Source organism: Dermacentor albipictus, chromosome 1 (assembly GCF_038994185.2).
Source record: "Dermacentor albipictus isolate Rhodes 1998 colony chromosome 1, USDA_Dalb.pri_finalv2, whole genome shotgun sequence".
NCBI lineage: Eukaryota > Metazoa > Arthropoda > Arachnida > Ixodida > Ixodidae > Dermacentor > Dermacentor albipictus.
In genome coordinates, this window is record NC_091821.1 from 100,222,458 (window position 1) to 100,249,506 (window position 27,049).

At 49.3% G+C, this 27,049-nt stretch overlaps 1 protein-coding gene across 1 annotated transcript in view; it reads left to right on the forward strand.

The window, feature by feature from the left end:
• LOC135906173 (PH and SEC7 domain-containing protein-like) overlaps positions 1–27,049 on the forward strand; it is a 380,272-nt gene that overhangs the window by 88,595 nt on the left and 264,628 nt on the right. The gene's annotated exons all lie outside the window — the stretch shown is intronic.

Here is a 27,049-nt window from a genome sequence, read left to right on the forward strand (position 1 = left end):
AAAAAACTTTCTTTCTGGTTGCCAAGCCACTCCTCTCCTGCAGTTCGAAGCGAGTTCAAGTCATCAAACCTCGTCCCCTTGAGGTGTTTTTTTTTTTCAAATTCGGAAATAAATAAAAGTTACTCTGGGTCAGGTCGGGACTGTAGGGTGGGTGGTCCAGCTGTTCGAAACCAGACTCTCCAATGGCAGCCTGGGCACCACGAGACCTGTGAACCGGGGCGTTGTCTTGCAGGTGGAAGACGCCTCTTGCCACTAATATTCGGCGTTTTTCCACGATGTCTTTACGCAGTTTTCGAAGAACGTTGGCGTTGTATTAGCTTGTAACTGGCCTACTGTTTTCAAGATATATACTCAACGAACAGGATCCCCTTTGCGTCGCAAAAAAGGGTGGCCATAACTTTCCTCCTTGAACGTTAATTCGGACTTGAATTTTTTCGGTGGAAGGGACCCGGGATGCCTCCACTGCATAGACTGCTGTTTTGTTTCTGGGTCCCACTGATACAGCCACGTATCACCCCTAGTCGCAAGGCGAAAGGGGAATCTTATGGGTCGCTTGATTAGAGGTGCAAAATTTCCCTTGATAAATGCACGCGGTGGTGTCGATCTTGCCCTGAGAGGTTCCGCGGCACTCATCGTGCCGACATGTTGGACATACTCAAAACATCGAGGATGATAGGGAAATCACTGCTATAACAAATGTTTGATTCTCCGGCAACTTCGGACACCTTGATTCGGCGATTATTCATGACAAGTCTCTCTGCTGAAGCTGAACGATCCAAATCGAATGAAGTGGTCGGCCGCCCTGACCTTGGGTCCTCTTCCACGTGCACATGGACACGTTTAAACTCGTTGAACCACCGAGTCACTGTAGCATATGAAGGTCATTCACTGCCGTAAACATTCACTATCCTGCTGTGGATTTCTTTGGCGGAACTTCCTTCTTTGCGCAAACATTTTATAATGCTCCGGTACTCGAGCTTGAAATCGTGGGAGGACGCCATGTTTCACTGACTGATGCAGACCAAGTAAGGAAATCGAAGGCTTTATATTCAGACCTTGCTAGGCTGCAGAGATGACCTAAACAAAAGGTAGAGAGGAATCATTGTCAGATATTTGGTTATAGCCAAGCTGAAAACGTTTTGATATCCCCTCGTAGCTTAATCAGCTCCGAAAGCGCTTTTGAATCTTCTCTGAGGCTGTGGTCAAAGCTTCGTTTCGTCCACCCAGTCACCGGCGGTATCTCCCGAAACAGAGGTTTGCTAAGCAGCACCGACGTCATACAAACCCATTGTAAACACGGAGGCGACAGAGGCAGTTGAGGCAAGCAGTGGACGTGTCACCACGTTATCAAACATGGCAGTGCCCACGGGATCGCCGGGAAAAGGGTCAATTTATTACTCGCCTGTTGCAAAGGGTACGGCCAAGTTCAGTTCAAGTTTATGCTTCCGGTTAGAAGGGCTGTCGTACTCGCTGCTACTTCATCGCATCGCAGAAGGTGAATTAAGGTTAACTCGTGCCTTGGTCCTACCATGGGCAAGAACGCACGCGAGACGCAGACATGCACGGCGTGGACTCTGTGGCCGACGCCAGTTTCTCGCTGTGTATACTGGCTTGTTGCACAGCTCGGCTCGCAAAACACGGTGCGAGCCGAGCCTTACCGGCTCCTTAACGTCTAGCATGCCGTGCGAGATGTCTTTCCGTACGCTAACGTGCGCACATGCGCAGTCCTTGGTCGGTGCGGTATTACCGCACTTACCGTACGGTAACTTGGCACTGCTGAAGCTCTCTATTGCGTAGTAACCGTCGTGCGGAATACTTGGGCGATGCGGCGGACTGCCGGCGGGTTGCGCAACGCGCGCGTTGAGCTCAACTCGATAATGCCGCCCGCAGGAAGGATCCAAGTTAAGCAATTCTTTAGATGCGTCATCATTTCGATCCCTAGCCAAGCGAGGAAACCCGTCCGTCCGTCTGTCACGTAAGACGAATCGCTATAAAGAAATTGTTATATAAAACGAAATAAATCGAAAGGAAAAAGTTCGCGGTGGTGAGTTTCGAACCTGCGACCCCACGCTCAGTGGCCGAGTGTCTTACGCACTGGGGTCAAGACCCACGCTTGCAGAAGGTAAATATATCTGAACCATATGTATGTGTTGTACGGGTGGAACAAAACGAATGTCAAAGGATAACAGTTTCTATAAAGGGTTTGGTGGTGGTGGAATAAAAGCCATCTCTAGGACCACGTGTAGACCCGACTTGGAGCAATTGTAGACATTAGGAAAGTTCCGATTTTTGCGAAATTTTAGTGCCAAACACGTCACATCCCCGACGTGTTTCGGTGGTCGCGTGATGCGCCTTCGGTTGGGGCGTTCCTTCACAGACCGATCTGCCATCGATCTCTGAGGGCTCATGCGCTTTGCGTAGCGCAACATTGACAGATAAGCAGTGGATGAGTTGATAAAGATGATAAGGAGTTGTGAGGGGTTATATGGGTCTCATCGCGGTTAATGGTTTGACGCGAACGGATATGGTGCTAAAGAGTGATAGGGGCTGTAATGATCGGAGCTATTCTAATAGGGTTGATAAGGACTGATAAGGGTCGCATCTTGTCCGATAAAGTTAATAATGGTCGATAAGGGTTGATAAGGGCTAATACTTGTTGGTTCAAGTTTGACAAGATTGATAATGACACCGGGCTGCGTATAAATGAGCAAGCAGAAGAATGCTTACGCATATTTAGACAACTCCAGTGGAGTTTCTGCGTGATTTTTTATCTCTAGAGATCATGCCGAGCGCACTCAGTATCGACCGAGGGCCTGTTTATTACGGTGGTCATTTGAGCGCGTAGTTTGTTTGTTTTTTCCCCGTATATAACCGACTCTCGTGAACGCGTCGTTTGCATCTCATGAAGTGGAACCCTAGACCGTGCGCGCTTGCCCGGAAAGGGTCATTTAGACGTGCACGCATGCCGGTGGTCGGCGAGCAGCATCCTTTCCTCCCCGGCAGTTCCTTCCAGAAGGAGGCATTTCTTTCGTCGTCTGTGCCTGCTGTGAAGAGCCCTTTTTTTTTTCTTTTTAGGATGCATTTGTAAGCTCATTTGGCCGGATGCCGGATAACGGGAGCACGCTCAAAGTTACGTAAACCTTTCTCCTTCTCTTTTCTTTCTCTGCCCTAGTTCCTTGGCATGGACGAGAGTACCGTTAGCGGACTCTAGCCTAGCGCGTCGCCGGCACGGAGAATGAAGCGCGGCACGGGCGTCTGCCGTCTCGTGCATGCAATTTTTTTTTTTTTGCTTCTCTTGGATCAGTGTAAGAAAATGATCCATTGCTCTGGATGTGTTTCATGATTATGAAAAACCGCCTGTTGGATTTCGTTCACCTCTGCAACAAGCGCACTAAATGTAGAACACGAAATCGAGAACGACAGTCCAAGCTCTTCACAGGCCGTTATTATCTGCCGGTCTCCCCGACAGGTCGATCCTATATAGAAACGAATATACATAGGCGGGCTGCCCCGCTCATGCCAACGACGAAGGGCGAAAAAGGATCGGCCTCGAATGGAATTGGAATGGAGTTTTGGTAGTATTTCGGACCTATGTGAGTACTGGGTTTGTGAATACAGAAGAGGCGGATCGTGATAGTATAGCACAGGCGAGGCGGTACTATAGAGCCTGTGGCGAAGGGCGAAAAGGATCGGTTTCGAATGGTGTCGGCATATATGTCATCGTTTCTTCGTACTCAATTTGCGGATTCTTTATTTCGGGATGTTATACGTTTCTACTGCTACTGGGCATACGTGGATATATCTATTTCACCACTGCCTTTTGGCAGCTTGTAGGCTCTGTGTTTTTGCGCTACAGACATTCAGTGCAAAGGAGGCGTGATCGGAAGCGACGTTTTCCTTATGAACGAAGCTTTCTTTGCAAACCGTCCCGCACTTTCGTGACCGTGATGGCTGCTGCTCCCGCTGTCTTTCCGAACAGTTCACACTAAAACAAAAATTAATTACATGCCCGATGGTGGGATCGAACATCGGTCCCCCAGCACAGCAGCCCGATGTTCTACCCCTTAGGCTACATGGCTGTCTCTTTTTTTCGATATTGCCTTTACAACTTTAGTGCAATACATCCGCAGTGACAGTGATGTTTCCTTTCAAGTGGCCTTCTTTAAACACACCCGCCCACACCAATAGAGAAAAAAAAATGGCACGTACATATACTTCTACCGTGGGACGCCAACTATTAGAGATTATCACCGCGTGTGTCACATTGCATATAACACGGCCGGGTGCGCGCGCCAGCTTCCTTTACGACGCAGCAATTACGACGCAGCAATGAAATGGGCGAATTTATAGTATCTGATTAACCGCTTCACGAAAGCTCCGCTTCACGTAGGTGCCAAGATGTGCGTATATATTCTCCCTTCTTTAAGGACACGTGCTTTCATTTGCATGTGTCCATGCCTCATCTGTCGCGTTATTGATGTTACGCAGTTTTCTTTGACGCTTTCGTTTTTAATTAACGACAGGAGGAGAGAGCATGAGTGCATTGGCGCTGAGCTGCGCCTACATTTATTGCATAGCCGGAGAGACCAGTTGTGTCGAGTCTCTCAAGAATAACGTACGTATAAGGGCGCTTTATGCGGCCCAACTGTGGTCGAGCCGGATCTTGAGGAGGGTGAACACGGCGGGCCAGAGGCGACGCTTTTCAGAATAGCGAGCGACTGCGTAAGGCGGAAAGAACACCGTGTATGTATTTTAAACAAACGGAGAGACGACTGGCAACGATGCAGCGGCGATCAGCGCCGAACGACCATTAGATAAACTCGCGACACGGTGGTGTGCGCGACGAGAACAGCGTGAGAATTCTCTTCAGAAGCACATCGAGACTACCATACGGACCCATTATGTTTGCCGATAGTTGTGTCCTATAGTAGTAGATTTCGGGCCGTCTTCGTCGTTGTTCTCCTCGTTCTACCTCTATCTTCGCTGTCTCTGTGGTTACGTGCATGCCGCGGCAGTTTCGGCTGTGTGGCGGGTTGCGCGGAAGAAGGTTTTATCAACAGACTGGCAAATAAGTGAGTCCTTCTCTGCCGCCTCTCAGTGAATTTCGGCGGTCTCCTCGCGTAACGCGTCCGGAGTGAACTCGATGGGGAGGGATGTGGGAGAGGCCGTCTGGAACGGGCTGAGCGGAAGCTGCCGTGCGACCGGCGGGTGACCTCGTCGTGACGGCGACCTTGCCGCCGTCCGGCTCCCTTGCCCCACACCGGGCGCCGTCGGGGTACTGCGGCGCACTGGCGCCCGCCGCTCCGTACAGAAACGCTACAAGGTAATGTACTTGCAGTGCCTTGTCTTTTAATGTCGTGGTGCGCGCGTGCCTTCCGACGAGCTGCTGCTCGTTTCCTTTCCTGCGTTTTTTTTTTTTTTCGGTGGCAGCAGCAGCTCTATCGGTATCTTAGGCGCTGTTCAATAATAATAATATGTTCGAAATGCGTCAGTCGTACGACTGCAGGCAGGTGCTTCATCCTCGGCTTCGACGACTATGCTTCTCGCTGATGGGCGGGAGGCGTGTGCCGTGAAATGCGGGGCCGCTCGCGCACCCGTGCGAGGCGCCGTTCCGCCACGCTGCCTCGCACACGCCGAGCGCGCACGTCGTGTCTCGTCGTCGTCACGTGTTCGCCGCCGCCGCCGCGACATATGTGCATGCGCTCGTGAACGGCGGCGACGCGTTCCAGGAGCTCGCTTTTCTTTTTCTTTTTTCTTTTTCCTAGGCCGAGTTGATATACTGTACCGCTGGTCGTGTTTCAAGCCCAGACGCTATGCGTTCGTGATTCGGCCAGTTTGTGTGTGAACTCACTGTGCGCAGCTTAACAATGACGGCCGCGGCTTAGATGTACGAGCGGTGGGATTTCATGCGGTATTTATCTATGTGCCACACGCCGCGGTAGACCTGTGGCTATGGCGTTGCGCCGCTGAACTCGTGCTCCCGGGTTGAGCGGAGCGCCGGTAACGGTGCATCTAAGAAAGGAAACCTTCGAATTAAATCGGGGCTGGGTTCGTATTTACGAAGAAAAAAATAAAATTATTGCGCTAAAATTGTTTATAAGTTGGAATTATTGCCAATCCTAGTGTTGGACATATTATTAGTGTATATAGGTGGCCGGCCAGTATTAAACAGCCCGTGTAAACGAAAAGCTGATCTTTGTCAGAACAATTCAGTCCTCCTTTGCGGGGTTATCTCCATCAAAAATTTGTCGTTTGGCGGACATAATACGCTGATAACTTCCGTAATAAAACAGGCAGTCGTTCGGTTATAAAATGTGCAGACGCAATGCAAGTAAATTAAAGCACAGAATTTTCCCCCATGATGCAGGCTCTCATGTATCCTCCGCTATTACTTAAAGGGAGAAAATTTTTTTTTCTAGCATGGACGGTAATTTCTATGTATAACTGAAAACGGTATGTGTGTGCATTTCGCGATGACATGCATGAAATCCATAGAAACCTTATGGGGCTTTACGTGCCAAAACCACGATCTGATTATGAGGCACGCCGTAGTGGGGCACTACGCAAATTGAGGCTACCTGGGGTTCTTTAACGTGCACCTAAATCTAAGTACGCGGATGTTTTTGCATTTCGCCCCCATCGAAATGCGGCGGCCATGGCCGGGATTCGATCCCGCGACCCCGTGCTTTGCAGCCCAGCACCATAGCCACTACGCAACCGTGGCGGCTGAAATTCATAGAATATCGGTGAAGCACTGTGTGAGAGAGAGAGAGAAATAACTTTTATTTATATAGCCGGCAGATTCGTGGGGGGGCCAACCTCGCCTAGATGGCGGCCAGAAGCCCTTGAGCTCTAGCGGCATCCTCGGCCTGCTGGACAGCCAAAAGTTGGTCTTCGGGGGCCGAGCTGAGCAACACGGTCTCCCACTGCTTCCGGTCCTGAATTTGTCGGCCCTGTCGTGGCGCCTGAGGGCACGCCCAGATAATGTGATCCAGGTCCGCCCTTTCTTCACAAAGTTTACAATTGGCCGAATATTGGTCTGGGTAATAATGATTATAAGACACCGGGTTCGGATATGTATTTGTTTGAAGGAGGCGCCATGCCACCGCCTGCTGCTTATTAAGTGATGGGTGTGCAGGAGGAAAACGCACCCTCCCCAATCTGTAATGATTAGTTATCTCCCTGTAGCCAACCATCCGGTCCCCTGTCAGCCCCAACCGCGGCGCCCCGGTGGCTCGGTTTGTAAGTCCTCGAGCCACGGTGTCGGCCGCCTCATTACCGGGGAGAGAGGAGTGCGCAGGTGCCCAGATGATATGGACCACCCGCTCACCGCGAAAGTTTGCCAGGATACGTTGTGATTCCGGCGAGATGCGTCCCTTCGCGTAATTTAAAATGGCGGTTTTAGAATCACTGACTATTATCGTGGCCAGTGTGGAAGCCATTGCGAGAGCAATGGCCGATTCCTCAGCCACCTCGGCTCTGTTAGTTTTAATAGATCCGCTGACCTTACGCTCACCTTGCGAGTTCACTGCAACGATACACATATTCTGAGTAGTCGTGTACTCTGCCGCGTCGACGTACACCACGTCCTGAGAGCGTTGGAATCTCCTCTGTATAGCTCTTGCCCTTTCCTCCCGCCTTTCCCTGTGGTGTTCAGGATGCATGTGTTTGGGTAGCGGTGGGATAATAAGCTGCTTTCTTATGTCGTGGGGAATGTCTACTTTAGTGCCATACTGTGACGCGTATGTTACTTTAAGCTTGTTAAGTATGTGTCTGCCAGTAGGTGTTTGTGAGAGTCTTTCATATTGCGCTATCGTATGGGCTTCTATGAGTTCTTCGAGCGTGTTGTGGACACCTAAGGCTAGGAGCCTGTCAGTTGATGTGTTTATCGGCAAACCTATGGCTTGTTTGAATGATCGTCTAATGATGCCGTCGATTTTTGTCTTTTCTGCTACTTGGAGATTTAGGTAAGGGGTTACATATACTATGCGGCTGATGACAAACGCCTGGACTAGACGTACCAGATTGTTCTCTTTCATCCCATAATGGCGATTAGCTATTCTCTTAATTAATCTCAGTGTTTGTTGTGCGCTGTTTTCTAGTATTCTGATTGTTTCCCCGTTGTGACCGTTCGCTGATACGTGGAGTCCGAGGACTCTAATGCTGTCGACAATAGGTATTTGGGTGCCATTTACAAAAAGCGTGATGTTTGGTTTACCCGTAGAACTCTTACGGCCTATGCGTGTCGGTCGGTATAGAAGTAATTCTGATTTTTGCGGCGAGCATCTCAATCCTTTATCCATGACATATTTCTCAACCGTATGTATGGCTGTTTGGAGGACTTCCTCAGATAAATTATTTTGTTAGTTCCTTTGCTGTCCTCACTTCGCACTTCTGCAGAGCTTCACCTCCAAAGTAACTGTAGGCAGAAATATTTCATATGCGCAAGCCAGTTAGTTTTAATTTCCGAAAAAAAAAAGAAAAAGAATTTCCTCAATTAGTCAGTCAGTACCACTTAGAGCATACACTTGTAGGGCTGATTCCTGTTATTTGTCTAGAAGTCAGGGGTGTCTTCCTTTTCTCATACGTCCTATATGTAGCGCGGTTGTATATATGTACTATTTGTTGCCACCGCATTTGTAGCATTCATGAACTCTCGAAGCTGTATCGACTTAGCGGATGCGTGTTTTGTAAGTTACGCAATGACTCAGTACGGATGCTACGTGATATAACCGACTGTCCGCACTTTAAGGGATGGTCCGTTTTCCCAGCTCTTCCGTTTTCTAAATACGGAAATGAGGTTGTTTCTCCGTAACCCCGGGAAATGTTTTTACAGTGATACGGTTGCTATGCACTCAAACAGCGCTCCTTTTTCGATCTCGAATTTCTGCAGCCCTGCTTTTCGGAACACACTTAGCACAGCCAGCACAACCCTACACGCTCGCAAAAGCCGCAATGAAGCTTCTTGAAAGGGCAAAAAAGGAATTGTCATGTTCGCTCTCGTCGCGACCATAAAAGTAGCGCCAACGTATTGAGCGTTTCTCCATCGCTAACCCTTCCGGTGTCAAGCGACGGCGTCTCAGGCTACGAGCGACATTGGAGCAGCTGTTGGTGCAGCATCCGCCCATAGCTCTCCGCACTATACTCGAGTCCCCGCGCGGTGCACGCCGGTTACGATACGATACGACAGGCGAAGACCTGCATGTTTTCCATGCACGCAACAAATGCGCACGTGCTCACGGTTCACTTTTCTTTAATGACCATCATTCCATCAGCGACCAGCAGTGGAAACTGAAATCACGGAAGCGGAACTAGTGTAATCGACGAATCATAAAATGCCTGCGCACATCAATTGTTGACGTGTCGTTGGAGGGGTCCTATAAGCCACACGTCCGGAAACGTGGAGTGCGCAACGGCGCTTACGCCACGCTCCTCCTATTCATCCTATTGACTGTGTGACGGCTAGATTCAAGTACACGATTTGAAGGGTGTATAAAGGGCATTTGAGTTTTGGATGTCTGCCGTAGACCATGACGTATACGTACGCCACTCTAGTGCGCCATTATGGCCGTGTTCAGAGCTCCAGTTATGGAAGCATACAGACGAGGTTTCTAGTGACTAAAACGGCGCTGGCGTGAACCGTTGCTAACCATGAATAGCACGCATATGTGTTTAGTAATCCTAACTTTTTTTTTCAACGCGAAAATTCAACACTGTCTTGTTTCATTTCATTTTAATAAAAACGTTTTTTTTGTGAAGCTTAGAAACGTAAGTATGAACAAACCGCCTCACCAGTATACTTTCAAGTAGCACCCTGCAGATGATCGATCATTTCATGCGAAGCTTGGCCTTTTCTCTTCTCCGCAGGATTTCCTATGATGTACTGTGGAGAACCGAAATGGCGATTCGACTTGCGCTGGGAAGGGAATTCGAAACCTAGAAACCAAGCGCCAGCGTTGAAGGGGATACACTCTGGGTCGAGCCCACATTATATCTTTATATGCACGAATTCCGACGCTGGCCTGCTGTGTCCATTGAAGAGAGACGTCGCTCAAAAGGGGGGAAAAATAGCTGTGCGTCGAGTTTTTCACGCTTAGGCGTCTCTGCGTCCACTTCCACTTTTGGCGACACTATATATAGCTGGCTTAACCAAATGAATACATTAATAAATGTCACCAAAAACTCGCTCATGATTGGCTTATGTCAATACGCCAACGGAAGTGCAGTGTCAAGAATGGCGAGTTGCGCAACAAGATTGCCACCTTGCCACCCGATTACGACCAGGGGTGCAAGACGCGCACCTCTCCCTCTCCGTCGCTGCAGCTGGGAGGCGTTCAAAGAAGCGGCCTTTGCGTTGGAATCCGCCGCCTTCCTCCAGCCCCTTCGACATTGTGACGGGACTAGTTCGGTGCGTGAACAATGATTCCGGAGTTCCCCAACGCGGAGCTGATTTGAAACGCTGGACAAGCTGCCGTGGGGACGACGTATTTTGAGCGTCTCACGCTTCGGCCTAGCTCGGAACAACGAGCGACCCTCGATCAGCGCCGATAGTTTCCCGGAACGGCACCCCGCGCGGTTGCCTCTGTGTACAGAGCGCGGTTGCCTTTGTGTACGTAAACTGATCTTCAGAGCAGCTGCGAGTTGGTGATGTGTAAACGAACAGTCGCCGCGTCGTAGGACCGGCGGATCGAGTGTATAAAAACTGTGGTTGTGCGAATGCTGAGGACACACTTCTCTTGAGCAGTCATGTTAGACTGAGTCACTTCTCTCATGCAGTCCTGTTGGACTACTACTCTTTTTCTCAAGCAGCCATGTTAGACTGATTTAATTTCTGTAAATAAACCCTTTTCCTCGTTCTCGATGAGAAGCAGTTCTTCACTTCATCAACGATCTCAGCGTAAATAAGTTGGACGACGGCATGGGCCAGCTACCTTCGAATTCATGCCGTACTCCAATCTTGGCAAAGGACCACGGACGATGGGATTGAGCCCCCAATCCTGACAACTGGCTGACAGCGGTGAGATGGACTTTGCGACATGGTGCTGTATCTGCGGTGAGTGCTTGGTTTTTGCTTTGACTCTCTAGGCTTCATTTTGTGGTTGTTCTGTTTAGAACAGTAGGGAAGCTAGATTGTTGTGTGTTAGCTAGGTTGTGTTTTCCTAGCTAGATTTAGAGAGCAGAATCAAGGCAGTAAAGCAGCAGTCATGGAGTTAAGGACACTGCTGAGAGACGAGTTGTTGATTGTTGGTGAGGAACTGGGCCTAGATGTACGCAAGGAAATGCTAAAATCAGAATTATTGCATATCATTTCTGAACAGGCCAGTGAGGAAGAAGTTGAACTGGGGTTTGAACTTCTGAAAAAGAGAGAAGAACGAGAGAGAAAAGAAAGGGAGGAACGCGATAAAGATCACGAGTTAAGAAAAATGCAACTTGAACTTGAAAGCAAACGTTTGGAGTTATCTCAAGGAAGTGAAGGCGCTCTGGGACGATCAAGTGAGGCAGAATCATACCGCATGGACAGGCTATTAAAGCCATTTGAGGTCGGGACCGACAGGCTTGTTCCTATGCAATTTTGAAAGGACTTGCGAAAAGATGAACTTCGGCCCGAGTACATGGCCGCAGCGGTTGCTGTCTATGTTGCCGTGTGAGGCGGCGGAAGTAATCGCCAAACTGAGTGTGCAGGATGCATATGATTATGCAAAAGTTAAGGCTAGTCTCCTGAAGAAATACCGCCTTTCAGCCGAAGCTTTTCGGCAAAGGTTTAGGAGCACAGGCAAGAAAGATAGCGAGGGCTATCCGGAGTTTGCATATAGCTTAAAGGCCAACCTAGTCGAGTGGCTTAAAAGCGCGGAAGCGTACGACAGCAGAGACATGATCATTGAATGCATGTGTCTAGAGCAGTTTTACAAAACCATCCCCCAAGCTGTGAAACTGTGGGTGCAAGACAGAGGTAATGTAAACACTGTGGAAAGGGCGGCTGAATTAGCCGAAGAGTACGCAACCCGTAGAAAGTTGAACGCCGAGGAGGGAAACTGGGACGGTCGAAATGGACCGCGGAAACCATTTCCGTTCAAAAAGGGTGCGCAAACTAGACGATCCGAGCCTGTAGACATGGCGGAAAAGCCCGCAGAAAAGAGCGAGGAGAAACTTAACGGAGAAACCGCACAAAAAGAACAGAAAAGAAAATTCGAATCTGTTAGACCAATTCGCTGTTACAAATGCCACAAACTGGGACATATAGCTGTAAACTGCGAGAAGTCTAGCGTAGTTTTTTCCTACGTGGAGGAAAAGGATGAGAATATGGAACTTTTAAGTCCATATCTCCACGACCTGCAAGTTAATGGAAAACCATGCCGAGTGCTAAGAGACAGTGCCGCCACGCTGGACATTGTCCATCCGTCTTACGTGATGGTAGATGACTTCACCGGAGAAGTAGCGTGGATAAAACAGGTTGTAGAAGAACACAGCGTGTGTCTGCCCATGGCCAAAGTCAAAATCAGTGGACCATTCGGGGAACTAGAGACTGAGGCTGCAGTTTCCAAATTTTTGTCACTGCAGTATCCCTACATCTTTTCGAATCGTTCGAATCAGTTACTGCGTGACAGAGGGCTCAAACTGGGAGAGGGCATAGTACAGGCATTGACCCGAGGCCAAGCTCGTAAGATCGCGGCGCTTTCGGCTGAAAATGCTCAAGCTCCTCCAGCGGAAGCAGAAAAGGGCATAACTTCAATACCCGAGTCCGAGCTAGGCCCGAGGGACAAAAGAACAGTTGAGGAGAGCCTGCCAGCTGACCAGCTCAATGAGAGCGTAGCACTAGAGTGTCAGAGTTCTAGCCTGCAGGAAGAGCAAGCAGACGCGCTCACAAGCGAGACAGGGTCGTTATTATCACCGGCCTCAAAGAACTTCGATCAACTCTTACGCGTGGATAGAGAGTCACTGGCAGCTGAGCAAAAGAATGATGAGAGCTTAGCTAAATTACGTGACACAGCTAAAGAAGGCATTGCTAGGCGCAACGTAACGATACATGAGAAAGGAGGATTGTTGTATCGGCATTACAGAGATCGAAAGGGTAAGATTTTAGATCAGTTAGTCATACCTACTAAGTATAGGGAGGACCTTTTGAGTCTTTGTCATGGAAATGGGTGGTCCGGCCACCTAGGCATAAACAAATCAAAGGAAAGATTGCTTATGGAATACTACTGGCCTGGCTGTTTCAAAGATGTAGAAAACTTTGTAAGATCATGCGACGCCTGCCAGCGTTCTGGTAAACCAGGAGAGACTTGGAAAGCTCCACTGAAGGTAGTGCCCTTAATAACAGAGCCTTTCAGACGACTTGTAATAGACACGGTAGGGCCTCTTCCAAAAACAAAATCAGGCTACAGGTACTTGTTTACCATGCTGTGTCCGGCTACCAAGTTTCCAGAAGCAATCCCTTTGAAAGAGCTCAGCTCCGCCGAAGTAGTAGACGCGCTTTTGACAGTGTTTGCACGAGTTGGGTTTCCAGCCGAAATTCAGGCAGATCAAGGGTCAGTATTCACGAGCGCACTGACTTCCACATTCTTGCAAAAGTGCGGGGTAAAGTTAATACACAGTTCTGTCTATCACCCTCAGTCAAACAGTGTAGAGAGGTGGCATTCGGTGCTTAAGCGAGTTTTGCGTGCGCTCTGTTACGAGCACAAGGAGGACTGGGAGAACTGTCTGCCGGCAACTTTGTTTGCTTTGCGAACGGTTCCACATGAGGCGACAGGGTTCTCACCAGCAGAACTAGTGTATGGGAGGACACTCCGGTCTCCACTGAGAATGTTAAGAGAGATGTGGGAGGAAAGAGGGGAGAGTCCAACCGTGGTTGAATACGTGCTAAATTTACTGGAGCGGCTAAGCGCAACCCAAGAACTAGTCGGAAAGAACATGGCACTAGCTCAAAAGAACGCCAAATTCTATTACGACAAGAATGCGAGGCTTCGTACGTTTAACGCCGGAGACCAGGTAATGATCCTCAAACCTTCAAGAAAGAACAAGCTTGAAGTTTACTGGGAAGGGCCCGTTAAAGTGTTGCACAAACTTTCAGAAACTAACTATGCTTTGAGAATGCCCGGTCGCAGGAAGGAAGTGAGGATATATCACTGTAATTTGATGAAGCCGTATGTAGAGCGGAGCGGAGTCGTTAACTATACTGTCAAAGAGCCGGATGGCATTGGTACCAAGTTTAAGGAGTATAGGGCAACCTCCAACTCTGAAATCGGCCTAGAAGAAGTAGTAGAACACTCGGTAAGCTCTCATGCTCTAAGACCCGAGCAGCTAGATGAGCTAAAAGGGGTGTTAGGGGAATATCTCGACAGATTCAGCGATCGGCCGGGTAGAACCGAACTGATAACGCATGAAATTGAGCTGACCTCTACCGAACCAGTAAGATCAAAACCTTACAGGGTGTCTCCAAGACAGAGAGAGATTATGGAGGCAGAGATACAGCGCATGCTAGAGTTGGGAGTTATTGAGCCCGCTGAGAGTGACTACACGTCACCGCTAATACTCGTAGAAACCCCTAACAAGGACCCTCGTCCGTGTGTTGACTACAGGAAGTTAAATGCGATCACTAGGGATCAGCTGTACCCGATACCCAACATTGAGGAACGAATTGAAAGAGTTAGCGCTGCTAAATACATTTCAACTATAGATCTCGTGCGGGGGTACTGGCAAGTTCCCCTTTCAGAAAGTGCCAGCCGCTATGCCGCATTCATCTCGCCTGTAGGCACTTTTCGCCCTCTCGCACTCAGCTTCGGGCTGAAGAACGCGCCGTTTAGCTTCTCTAAGTTAATGGATATTGTCCTAAAGGACTTGCAGGAGTTCGCCTTACCTTATCTTGATGATGTGGCCATTTTTTCCGACAGCTGGGAACAACACGTATCGCACCTCAAACAGGTGTTCTCACGGTTGAGGGAAGCCGGCTTAACGATGAAAGCGGAAAAGTGTAGGTTTGGTTGTTCGCAGGTTACTTATCTGGGCCATGTTGTTGGTCAGGGCATGAGACGGCCGGCTGAGCTGAAAATAGCGACGATTGGAGATTTTTCTCAGCCGCGCACGAAAACGGACGTTCGTTCATTTTTGGGACTTGTGGGGTGCTATCAATGGCACATTCCGAATTACTCGCAATGGGCAAGTCCACTAACAGACGCCCACCGAAAGGGAGCACCGAGTAACGTACACTGGGATAAGGACAAAGAGAACGCTTTCCAAAGTTTGAAAACGCTATTGGTTTCTCGCCCTGTGCTTCGCGCGCCAGACTACACAAAGGAATTCATAGTTCAATGCGACGCAAGCGACAGAGGTATGGGCGTGGTACTTAGTCAGGTCGGCGACGATAACGAGGAACATCCTATCCTCTACGCCAGCCGTAAACTAAATGTAAGAGAGGAAGCCTACAGCGCTTCAGAGAAGGAATGCGCTTGTTTGGTTTGGGCCGCCCAGAAGTTGTCGTGTTACTTGTACGGAGCGAAGTTCATCTTCGAGACCGACCACTGTCCTCTCACGTGGCTCAATCAAATGTCACACAAAAACGGCCGCTTGCTCCGATGGAGCCTCACTCTCCAAGAGTACAACTTCTCCGTTAGATATAAGAAGGGAAAGTTGCATAGCAATGCGGATGGTTTGAGCAGGCTAATTTGAATTCTGCGTTCGAGGGTCCCGCCTAAATTTTAGGGTTACTAGTGTTAATTTTATTAAGCGAAGAAAATCCCCTCTCATTCAGCAGAATTCCCTCCATTAGTTGCTGAATTTGTCAGCAGGAATTTGCTTCAGAAATTGGCATAGTGAAATGTAGCATTTTTTTTTGTTTCTGCACTTATGTTGTTGTTTTTTTTTTTTTGAAGCCTAGCGTGTCTAAAGTGAGAGCCAATGCACGTCATCTCGGCGCAGAGCCGTGTTGTGGGGTTCATTTTGCAGTTGCCTGTCCTTGTTGGATGTTTTGGGGCGGTGACATCAATGCACAAGTGGTCGCTGCGAGCCAAGACATCAATCCCCCCCCCCCCCCCCCCCCCCCCCGACCAGCAGCCGTTCTCTTCCTGCCTAGCGGTTGTCAGCGCTAGACAGTCGAGACTTTTCGGGCCATGGAGGCGCTGTCAAGAATGGCGAGTTGCGCAACAAGATTGCCACCTTGCCACCCGATTACGACAAGGGGTGCAAGACGCGCACCTCTCCCTCTCCGTCGCTGCAGCTGGGAGGCGTTCAAAGAAGCGGCCTTTGCGTTGGAATCCGCCGCCTTCCTCCAGCCCCTTCGACATTGTGACGGGACTAGTTCGGTGCGTGAACAATGATTCCGGAGTTCCCCAACGCGGAGCTGATTTGAAACGCTGGACAAGCTGCCGTGGGGACGACGTATTTTGAGCGTCTCACGCTTCGGCCTAGCTCGGAACAACGAGCGACCCTCGATCAGCGCCGATAGTTTCCCGGAACGGCACCCCGCGCGGTTGCCTCTGTGTACAGAGCGCGGTTGCCTTTGTGTACGTAAACTGATCTTCAGAGCAGCTGCGAGTTGGTGATGTGTAAACGAACAGTCGCCGCGTCGTAGGACCGGCGGATCGAGTGTATAAAAACTGTGGTTGTGCGAATGCTGAGGACACACTTCTCTTGAGCAGTCATGTTAGACTGAGTCACTTCTCTCATGCAGTCCTGTTGGACTACTACTCTTTTTCTCAAGCAGTCATGTTAGACTGATTTAATTTCTGTAAATAAACCCTTTTCCTCGTTCTCGATGAGAAGCAGTTCTTCACTTCATCAACGATCTCAGCGTAAATAAGTTGGACGACGGCATGGGCCAGCTACCTTCGAATTCATGCCGTACTCCAGTCTTGGCAAAGGACCACGGACGATGGGATTGAGCCCCCAATCCTGACAGCAGGAAGTGCGAATGGGGATTTATTCCACTTCCACTTCCCTACAAACATGTGCATGAGAATTGATGCAGGGAAAGCCAGTGTAGGGAATTCAGATTTTCGGAAGTAAATAAGTGGATTAAAAATCTGACGCCCTATAGGATTTGGGAATGCCCCCTTTTCAATTGCTGAGGCCACGTAACTGTCGTGCACCTGTTTGGGCAGTGCGCTGTAATTATTTTACCAGTATACTGGTAAAATAATTACTTTTTCGGCGTCAGTTCTGGTCTGCCTCCCATAGCTGCGGTGGATGCTCTATTTCAGAAGGCTTTCTGAGGTTGGAAAAGGAGTGCCCAGAGACCACACACCACGCAATCCTTATGGGACGCCCACAATGACCCCCCCGCCCCCGCGCAAAAAGAAAAGAGAAAAAAAAGGCTTCTTTATCTGTTAGTCGTCTAAGTAGGCGTAAGCATTTTGCCATTTGCTCATCTCCGCGCCGCCCTGTGTCATTATCAAAGTTATGAAACCTGGTCCGACCAGTATAAACGACAGCGCTGCGGTGACACGAACTGCTGCGGACGGCGCCGCAAGGAGCATTGATGACGCGGGCAAAGTACTGCAGGTGGCAGCACCATGTGCGCAGATGATGTTCCGCTCATTATAAGCCGTTATCGCTTTTTAGCGCTTCATCCATCCGCGTCGAACCGTTATGAACCGTGAGCAAACGTACTCGGCCGACGGCACCGCCGCCCGTGCCTTGAAAGCGATGTGTGATGCCGACAAAGAGTACTGATTGCTGATAGCTTCGCGCGCTGTGTTCTCGCCGCTTAAGGCCGATCCACACGACGGACCAAATTGCTCTTTTGGACCGCGGTCCGCGCATCACGTGATAGGACGTCACCAGTTCGTGCGTACCGCCGTTGGCCCGCGCAAGACCGCGGCCCTCGCGGTCCAACAAATCGCCGAGGCTTTTCCCGCTTCTGTTTCGGCGGCGGACCGCATGCAAACCGCAGCGATTTTGGCTTAGCCAACGAATGTTGTCCGGCAACAGAGTGCCTTCAGCCAAATCCAATCTAGTTTTTGTCTCAGCAAAAGCCAGTCAAGCCAGTCGTTTCATGCCCATCGTTCCGCCTACATGTGCGCGCAGCAGATATATTTTTTAAACACCGTCTACTCTTGGAGTGACGAGGAGGTTTTTTCATTTTGTATACCTCGTTGAGCAGTTCCCGGCTTTGTGGGACTCGAGCCGCAATGATAACACTCTGGCCGAGACTGTAGCTGGTTGGTCTGCTCTGCCGTCTGCTATGGTGGTCCGCCGTGTGGATGTGATCTGCGCCGGACCGGACCGCGGCGGGCCGTGACGTCGCATCACGTGACCGAGCGGCCCGCGGACTTGGTCCGTCGTGTGGATCGGCCTTTACTTAGCGTTGAAGAGAGACACGCGGGCCCGTGTCTCGAAAGCGATCTGCGAAAGTGGCTCAGTGCGGCGTGTGGCGAGAGCTCCGTGAGCGCTGTGTTCTCGCCGCTTCGGTGGCGTTGAAGCGCGAGGCAGCACGAAGGTGAATTCGCTGGTAGAGTTACTGTATATGCTACCGCAGGTAGCAGAGTTGCGCGTCTGTTTTATCACGCCGCTAGCGCCCCTATTGGCAGAGCGTCATCACGTGGTAGTCAAGCAACCGTGCATTGCGGAGAAGCAGATGCCCGGGCCAATTTTCGTATTTCCCGACGCCGCCGCTGCAGCGAACTGGATTGACACAAGTTATCGCCAGTCAAATCCAAAGCGAATCCGGCCGATCTTGGCGTTCGCTGCTCGCGTGCGCGCTAGTTGCGGAGCAACAACACAACGTGCGCAGCGCATCTCACAGTTGGTTCATCGCAGTGTCCGCGCAGTGCCATCGGAATGATATAATGACCGGGTGCTCTGCTCCCGTATGCACGAATCGCTCTGAAAGCGGAAAAGCTTTTTATTCGATCCCATTCAAACCCATGCACCACACTGCTTTCACAGAACTGTCATAAAAAACCAGCTCACATTTTCAGGATAATGCACTGCTTTGGTTGCTGCTTCTGAACATAAAAGAGGTTACGCAACTAAGTAAAGATATTTCATCTACTACTGCTTATGTGAAGCAGGATGCAAGAGGAATTAATGTCGTTATTTACCATACGGTAAGGGCCTTTACTGTGTTTTGCATTATTACCCATACTGTAGCTATGTCAATCCTGTGAGAGAAAAACTTTCACTACACTCCCACAGAAGGTTACTTTTCGAATCCCTGCAGTGAAAAGGCACATAATGAAGTAGCACTTGAAGGTGTGGCTGATATCCAGTGCCTGCTAGTAGGTGGGTACGTTTCTACAGCAAGTTTAATGGGGTACCAGAGTCGAAATACTAATGGCTGGTCATTTATTCACCAGTAATATTGAAGACTGCCTACACGTTGAGAGCTTTGGCACATAAGCAGGTATGCCTATTGCAAAACCCAGTATCCAGTGTCCAGTGCAGCGCCGGATTATGGGCCAAGTGCCGCGCGCTGGATGCTGGGCAGGCGCGGCGTACTTGGAGGCACTGGGTACTGGTGCGAAAAACAGCTCTAGTGCGTTAAATACGCGGTGCCTGGACACCGTATATATATATATTTTTTGAGAACAGAAAGAAACAGAGAGCACTTTGGCGCAATAAAAAAAACAAAAAAAAAAAGCTCCGAGCAGGATTCGAACGTCTGACCTGCAAATCCTAAGCCCGGTACTTTACCACTACGCCACGCCAGAACACCAATATCGGCGCATAATTTTCTACGTCAAGGACCAAGAAGCAGTTTTAGTTTTACAGAGAGAAGCCTCGCTCAGTCGTAGTAGATGCGCTATCGCCCAGCAACTAAAGCTCACGCCTGTACCAGAGAGAAAATTTTGCTGTCCATATTCAGTAGCTTGCTCGGAAGTGCCACAACACCGATGTTCACTTGCGATTTGCATTTTAACTTCGAAAAAAGTCCTAAATGAACCACCCACCCGGAACGCTGTATGGGCTGCTACTACCGATTTGGATAGCCGTTTGTTGTTCTTCATGCGAAGGATATGCAACGTTTTCTTAGTTCAGTGATGCCTTTCAGTCGACACGTCTGTCTATTCATATATCTTCGTCAGAGAAGCGCAGGCTAGGACTGTGATCCTTCGGCGACAGCACATATATACCTGTGTTCATGACGCGTCACATCGGCGCTCATCGCTACTTGTGCTGTTTGTGCGCTCATGCTACTTGTGTTTATTTAAGGACACTGATGCGAAAGCTGAAATATGGTGATTTATCCTTGTTAGACTTCTTGATTCCTGAGCCTAAATGCGCCGAGAGCGTGCAGATGGACTCGGCGATTACACTTGGCATAAGCTTCGGTGGGGACCAATCTCGGCGCCTTTTTCTTGACGATCTTATTCAGTCAGCTGTTTCGATGCACTTTGTTTGCGATTAGGCGGAAAAGCAGTCCACAAGCGATGCAAAAGCGCCCACGGTCGATCGACAATATGGTAGGCAAGTCGCCTGCAAAAACACAGTGCGGCTTCGCCGCATAGATTTGGTTGCTTGCCAGGCAAGATGGCGGACCTACGCGCAACTCTGCTACCTGTGGTAGCATATACAGTAACTCTATTCGCTGGCTGCTGCGGGCGCTATCTCGAAAGCGGCGGACAGGCGGTTTTGTCGTTGGCTAAGCACAGAAATGCTTGCGCATTTAACTCAACGGATGCTGCAGTGAAACGTGCCGCGCACGTTGCAACGAAGACGAGAAATGTGTACGTGACAATGAACGACTGAAGTTTTACTAGTGTGTCGGGAGAGAATCTGCACAGAGCGGTTGGCAAAGGATTCGAATAAGTGCGCGTCGATTAAAACCTATAGGGAACCAAGGACACGGCGCCGAGCCCGCCGAGCGCGGTGTCTCATGTTGAGCCGACTTTTTGGATTGCGTCACGGAGTGTTGGCTTGCGAAGGTTGGCTACGTGACGTAATGTTTATTCCTAGTTTATTTCCTTCATTCATTAATCCAAGCGTTACCAAGAGAACGGATTCGAATTCGCGTACATTCTAAATGCGACACCTCTTGTACTGGTAAATAAACTTGCGTAACCCGCCGTGGTTGCTTACTGGCTTTGTTGTTCCACTGCTGAGTGAGAACAAGGTCGCGGGAGCAAATCTCGGCTCCGGCGGCTGCATTTCGTTGGAGGCGAAATACAGAAACGCCTGTGTAGCGTACGTGCATTGGTTGCGCGTTAAAGAATCCCAGGTGGTCAAAATTAATTCGGAGTTACCGACTATACGGCATGCCTCATAATCAGATTACGGTTCTGGCACGTAAAACCCAAGAATTCAATTTTTAAACTTGCGTATATAGTCGCTGGGAAATACTATCATAAATATGTGCGCCTCTGCGTGCTGATATGAGCCCATGATATTGCTCGAAAGGCCGCCTGCCCTTTTCTTCAGCTTTCGAAAACCCGTGCCAATATTTTCCTTACTCTTAGGCAAGAGCAAACATCACTGCTATTGGCGGGAGCGTTTTTAAAGGTTACGGCCAAGCGTCAGACAAAAACAAAAGCGGCAAAATATTACTGATCGCGCAGTGGCGTCATATAGTGACAAACAACGATGCCGATGTGGCCTCCGAGATTATCAGTGTGACGAAGGGTCGCGCCAGATGATCTCCGGGTAAAGTGTGTATGAATGCACTATAAAGTGCTTTTTTGTGCACTCCTAGTATGCAGGCTCGGCGTGATGATAGGCGGATCATGGTGGGCATTAACTTTCGCGTGTGTGCGGGTCATAGCGTTGGGCGCAGTAGGAGCGACAAGAAGGAGAGGGAGGCCGCAGGGGCGTGGCAGGGGTACATTCCATTTGCGATAGCCTGTATCAGTTATTACAAAGCGCACTCAGAGACTTTGTTGGAGAGACACATTCAACACTTACCATGAATGATGCTGAAGGATCCCGATAATTGTGAGCACGTGACGTGGAGTGTAGCGATTCGGTCATCAGAATTTCGACACCACACCCGCGCGTGCTGCATACACTTGCGGTTGTGGAATAGCTTGCTTTATCCGGAGCGAAAGGGTTGTAGTGTGTCTGCTTACGTGTGTGGTTTTTATGTGTGTCTGTGCGAGATAGATAGATAGATAGATAGATAGATAGATAGATAGATAGATAGATAGATAGATAGATAGATAGATAGATAGATAGATAGATAGATAGATAGATAGATAGATGAGAAACTGTGCCTTGCGTGCTCCGTGGGAAAGACAGTGAAATCATTAATGTGGAAAACAAACGGTCATTTGGGGAGTGTTATATGGCGCGTTAGCGGGATCCCCTTTTATTCTTTTGTGTGCACTTGCGAGCGAGTATAGATATCTTCCATTCACTGTCTTCCTCTGAGGGGCATAAGAAAAAAAGAACGTGAAATCAAAAGAAATGAGCGTCAGTGGTTTTACGTGTCTGTCTGCGCATGTTATAGCGCACGCACTGTCTGTAGGCGCTTTGATAGCCGCAAGGCCCTTGTAATGAAGGATTAAATTTGGTGACGTAACTTTGGTGTATCAAGTGAAAAGTGAGCGTCAGGTGGTATGCAAGGCTGTAAGAGGACCGCACGTGCTCACGACAAACAGATTGATTCCCGCCGGCTTTTAACACTTGCCGAAAATAAATACATAAATTTTAATTTAAAAAATCTCTGCACGTGCACATGAAGTTAATACCCACTAAACGTGCCTTAGACTGCAATATTCATCTTTACATTGTGCGGGAAATGGCTCTTGCGGTCGGCTTCCTCGGGGCATAGTTATCATATATAATATCTATGCCAGACTCTCTTTTACATTTTCAAACGAATACAAGCGATTTCATGTCTGACCTTGAAAACAATATCAACCAGTGTCTCTTCAACGTAATATTACAATGATAATTTGTATTTGTTGCGCCTATGTAGCATATACGAACGATCTCACCACTGTGCAATTTCGAAACAAATCAAGAAGCAGAATACAAATATTTTTCAACATTTGCAATAAAGTCTGCAATCCTCACTAAGTTCAGAGCAAACAAGCTTTAGCCTGTACAAGACCTGCATGATCAGTATTTGGAATGTGGGGTCTGCAACGAAAGGTACAAGATCGCCAGGAAACCCTACCCAGAGGACGTTCAGCTATATTCATTCAAAGCAGGCCCAGTTCTTTTCTTATGGTTACATGAACATTTGTACGCCAAGCTAAGATACAAAAGCCAGAAAAAAATGGTGCCAACTTGCCCCGATGCCAAGAATAAAAATTAAAAACGTCTCCCAAGTGCTTTATTACACATCACTCGAAGATTTCATGCGCCTTTTGTCATTGAGTATCACTCATTAAATTTCCTGGAATTTAAGCAAGCAGCTTAGGATGTAAGTCGGTACTGTAGTGCGTAATGATCCGATTGTGACAAACTTTGCCCCTGGTGACGGAGGTACAAACTATGTATGACCTAAAAAATGCGTCGATCGTGTGTATATTTTTGTAATTTTTTTTCCATCTGTGGTTCCCGCTTCCTTCCTTTTTCTTTCTTTAATAGTGCGTATTGAACGGTCACTGCTGCGCATTTTCATTTGTCTCTGCAATGCCGGGTTCCTCGCCAACACTTTCCACGGAGTCTATGCAGGTTTTCTTCTTCGCGACCTATAATTTTGTAAACGTCGTGGTATTAATACAGCACATCGAACGCGCCGAGTCTGTCGTATACCGACCTATTCGGCCCTAAGTCGGCTGCAAACTCGTAGGTCGCCGTATGCGATCAAGGGTTTCGAATTAGTTTCACTATACGAGCGGTTCTTCGCGCGGAAACGCGTTTTTTGGGAGGGATATTTCTCCCAAACACCTACGCATGTAATCGTCTCAGAAAGCGGCGAATCGAATCGGTGACGCCGTAATCGCCAGATGTTCATCCTAATCGCCGCATGTCATAGGAGGTCTATATAGATTGGTCCCCGAGTCAACAAGGTGTTTTGACGATAGCAGCTTTTCCATCTTCTCGTGCCGCATTGCTTAGCCTTTCTTTTTTTTTGTGTGTGTGTGTGCTTTGCTGAACTGTAGCGCTAATGGGGGAAGCGTGGAGCGAGCCTTCTTTGCGGCGATTAAAGGACGCGCCTCATTTGGCTCGTTCCGGTGCTAATCCTACCTGTGAGCTGCTACGGCGGCGCTAATACCGCTGTAAATTGGGTTTGCCGTGTTTCTTTGCTTGGTTGTTTTTTTCCTGGTCCTGCGTTTCTGCTTCTTTTCGAAGGGATCGCTCCCTAATGGACAGGATTAGGTTAGGGGAAATATCAGCTGTTTGCCTACACATTGGACAGCGGCCGCCCTCCGATAATTAGATCCACCAACATAGGAAGTGACCAAAGAAGAAATAAAGGCGTTACGCGGTAGTCTCTCTTGAACCAGGTTCTCTCAAGGAGCTTGCGCATGACTGCGCCAGTCTCTAAGTTCACCTACCCCTTAGCGTCAGGTTGAGCTCTGTCTTTCACCGCCCTGGTTATACTGACACTTGCACAGTTATTGGGATAAATATTAAGGAAACCGGTGTTTATTGCGACCAGGATTATCGCATTTTATCTTGTAACGACAATTTAAAAAAAAGATATGCTGTCGACGTCATTCGACATTAAATTAAATTATGGGGTTTAACGTGCCAAAACCACTTTCTGATTATGAGGCACGCCGTAGTGGAGGACTCCGGAGATTTCGACCTCCTGGAGTTCTTTAACGGGCGTCTAAATCTGAGTACACGGGTGTTTTCGAATTTCGCCCCCATCGAAGTGCGGCCGCCGCGGCCGGGTTTCGATCCCGCTACCTCGTGCTCAGCAGCCCAACACCATAGTCGCTGAGGAACCATGGCGGGTGTCATTTGACGTGTGTACAGTTTAGTTACGATGTGTTTTTACCGCGATGGTGAGTGCTTTCGGAGCTTGAGGATGCATTGAAGCCTATGGCGTTGCAACCCAGTGCAAAAGATGCACAGGCGTGCCCTTGACATTAGCGCAGCTCGGAAAGTGTAGAGGAAAGCGAAAAACGAGATCGCTGTCTCCTGTTTCAAGTGCCTCGAACACTCGCCGTCGAAAGCAGCCCTATGCCGGACATATCTCCTCTCCTTGTGCAGCGCCACCACACTCCAAACGCATTTCTGCCGTCACCGTGAGGTTCCATATAAATCCCAAAATGGTCGCCGCTCGCTGTATGTGCGAGTGAAAGCTTGTGAGGGTGAGCCAGAGATCGCGGCTAAATCCTGCGCACGCAAGGTAGGGAAGCGGGGAGGAAGCGCGCCATCTTCTGTCGCGCGCAAGGCCCCGGAGGGAAGGCAGAGAGAGAGGAGGGGGGGGGGTCTACTCCAGGCGTCCGCGCACGTCCGCCCAGGCCGCTATATCTTGAAAGCCATCTGCGCCAGGGATAAAGTCCGCCGCGCGCTGTCCTGCTGCGGCTTGGTTCGCGTTGATGCGAGATGCAGCGCGAAGGTCGCTGCCGCTGCCGCGCTTCCTCACTTTAGCGTTTTAACAGCGAGTTTCCCCGGTTATTGAGCGAGATGTGTTCATGTTGTGCGCGCGTGTCACCATGCTTGGTAATTTAGTTAATAGGCATATGTTTACAAGTTTATACAGACGATAAAACTAACCATTATGATAAAACTGCTACGCTTGCTTTGTATAGCTTCTCACTAATTTGCTATCGCAGTCGATGCTTCGCCTTTCGGGCTAAGCTGCGACTTTTTTTCTTTCTCACGTTATAAGCCCTGCACAGCTGAACGTATACAAATATCAGACTAGTGACACGCGTTGGTTATCTCTTCCATTGATACTGCTGTCGAGAGGGAAGCGCGTCTTCACTGCTGCCATCGAGCTCGTTATGTTGAAAAGAGAACTTCGGCACAACTGATCTCAAGATGAATGCCGATAAAGCAATGTAGCGACGACACCATATTGCCACCGCCGAAACGTGTCATGTGTATGAGGTGTGTACTGCAGTACGGCTCCTTTCTAGCGCTTCCTTCCGAACATGCTACGTCATCTAGTGGAGCCGCCGCCATGACCGAGCACGGCCTCCGAGATACGTAGTACTACGGTGCGTGCGATGCTGAAAATTGTCCCTTCACTGCCCGCACGCATTCGTTGTGCAAAGCTAGAGCGTCGGGCTGGTGTGCTTGAGGTACCCGTGTGACGCGGGTTAATTTGATTCCGCCCAGCACTAGATAAATTTCAAACGATTTTTTTTACAGCGAAACTGTATATGGTTGGCCGATTCATTCGTCCGTCCGTCCGTTTGTCGCCTGTACGCTGAAAAGTCCTCCGGCGCAACCCCATGCGCGTGCGCGAAAAAATGAGATAGGGGCACGATTGGCTGCCCCAGTAGTGACGTTGCTCTCTGTCCCAACCGAGCGGCGAGTTTCTCTCTGGCTCCGAAATGGGTAGGCTACGCGTTACAGTTCATCAGTCTAGCATGACTGAAAGAAAATGCACACCCAGCAGCCGCGCAACAGCTGCTTATAAACACTCTGTCCTCCCTAGATCACTGGTGAGGGAAAACGGCCGTATAACCTTCTACCAATTCGGAGCGTCCAAAGTGATCGTAGCCGTCCCGCCTTTGAGGGGGAGGGTTTACACACTCACTTCCGCACAGGTTTCACGGACCACACCAAGGTGAGAGGGTTTTCGCAGACACGGGTCTTGCCCTGAGCAGGCGCCTCTTGGTCCCAGAGTTGACCCCGCAGACAGTGGCCGCCGCGTCTGTCCATTGACTGACGACTTCTAAGACCCGTGAGACGGCGCCACAAAACTTCTTCCAGGAGTTCCCCGCTCCAATCAAACCGTGAAGGCGACGGCGACTCCACAAACAATACTTGGTCCGCCAACTGCCTCTAGACATCCCGGCATCGTTCGGTCGGGGACGCGGCGCATTGTGGTCCTTACAAAGCGAGTCGTTGCAGCAGACATGCCGGCGCCAACGGGTTGTTGACGAGGCGTATTCTTGTTTTCCCAAAGCGAGTTATCGCACCGGGGTGGCCAGAATTCGTTTGTCGCTTCCCCGAAGTTCGCCAGCCCCCGCAGGTCGTTCGTAACACTACCAAGCCGTCGTTTAATGAACCGTTGGGATTAACCTAATAAACACCGGGGCCT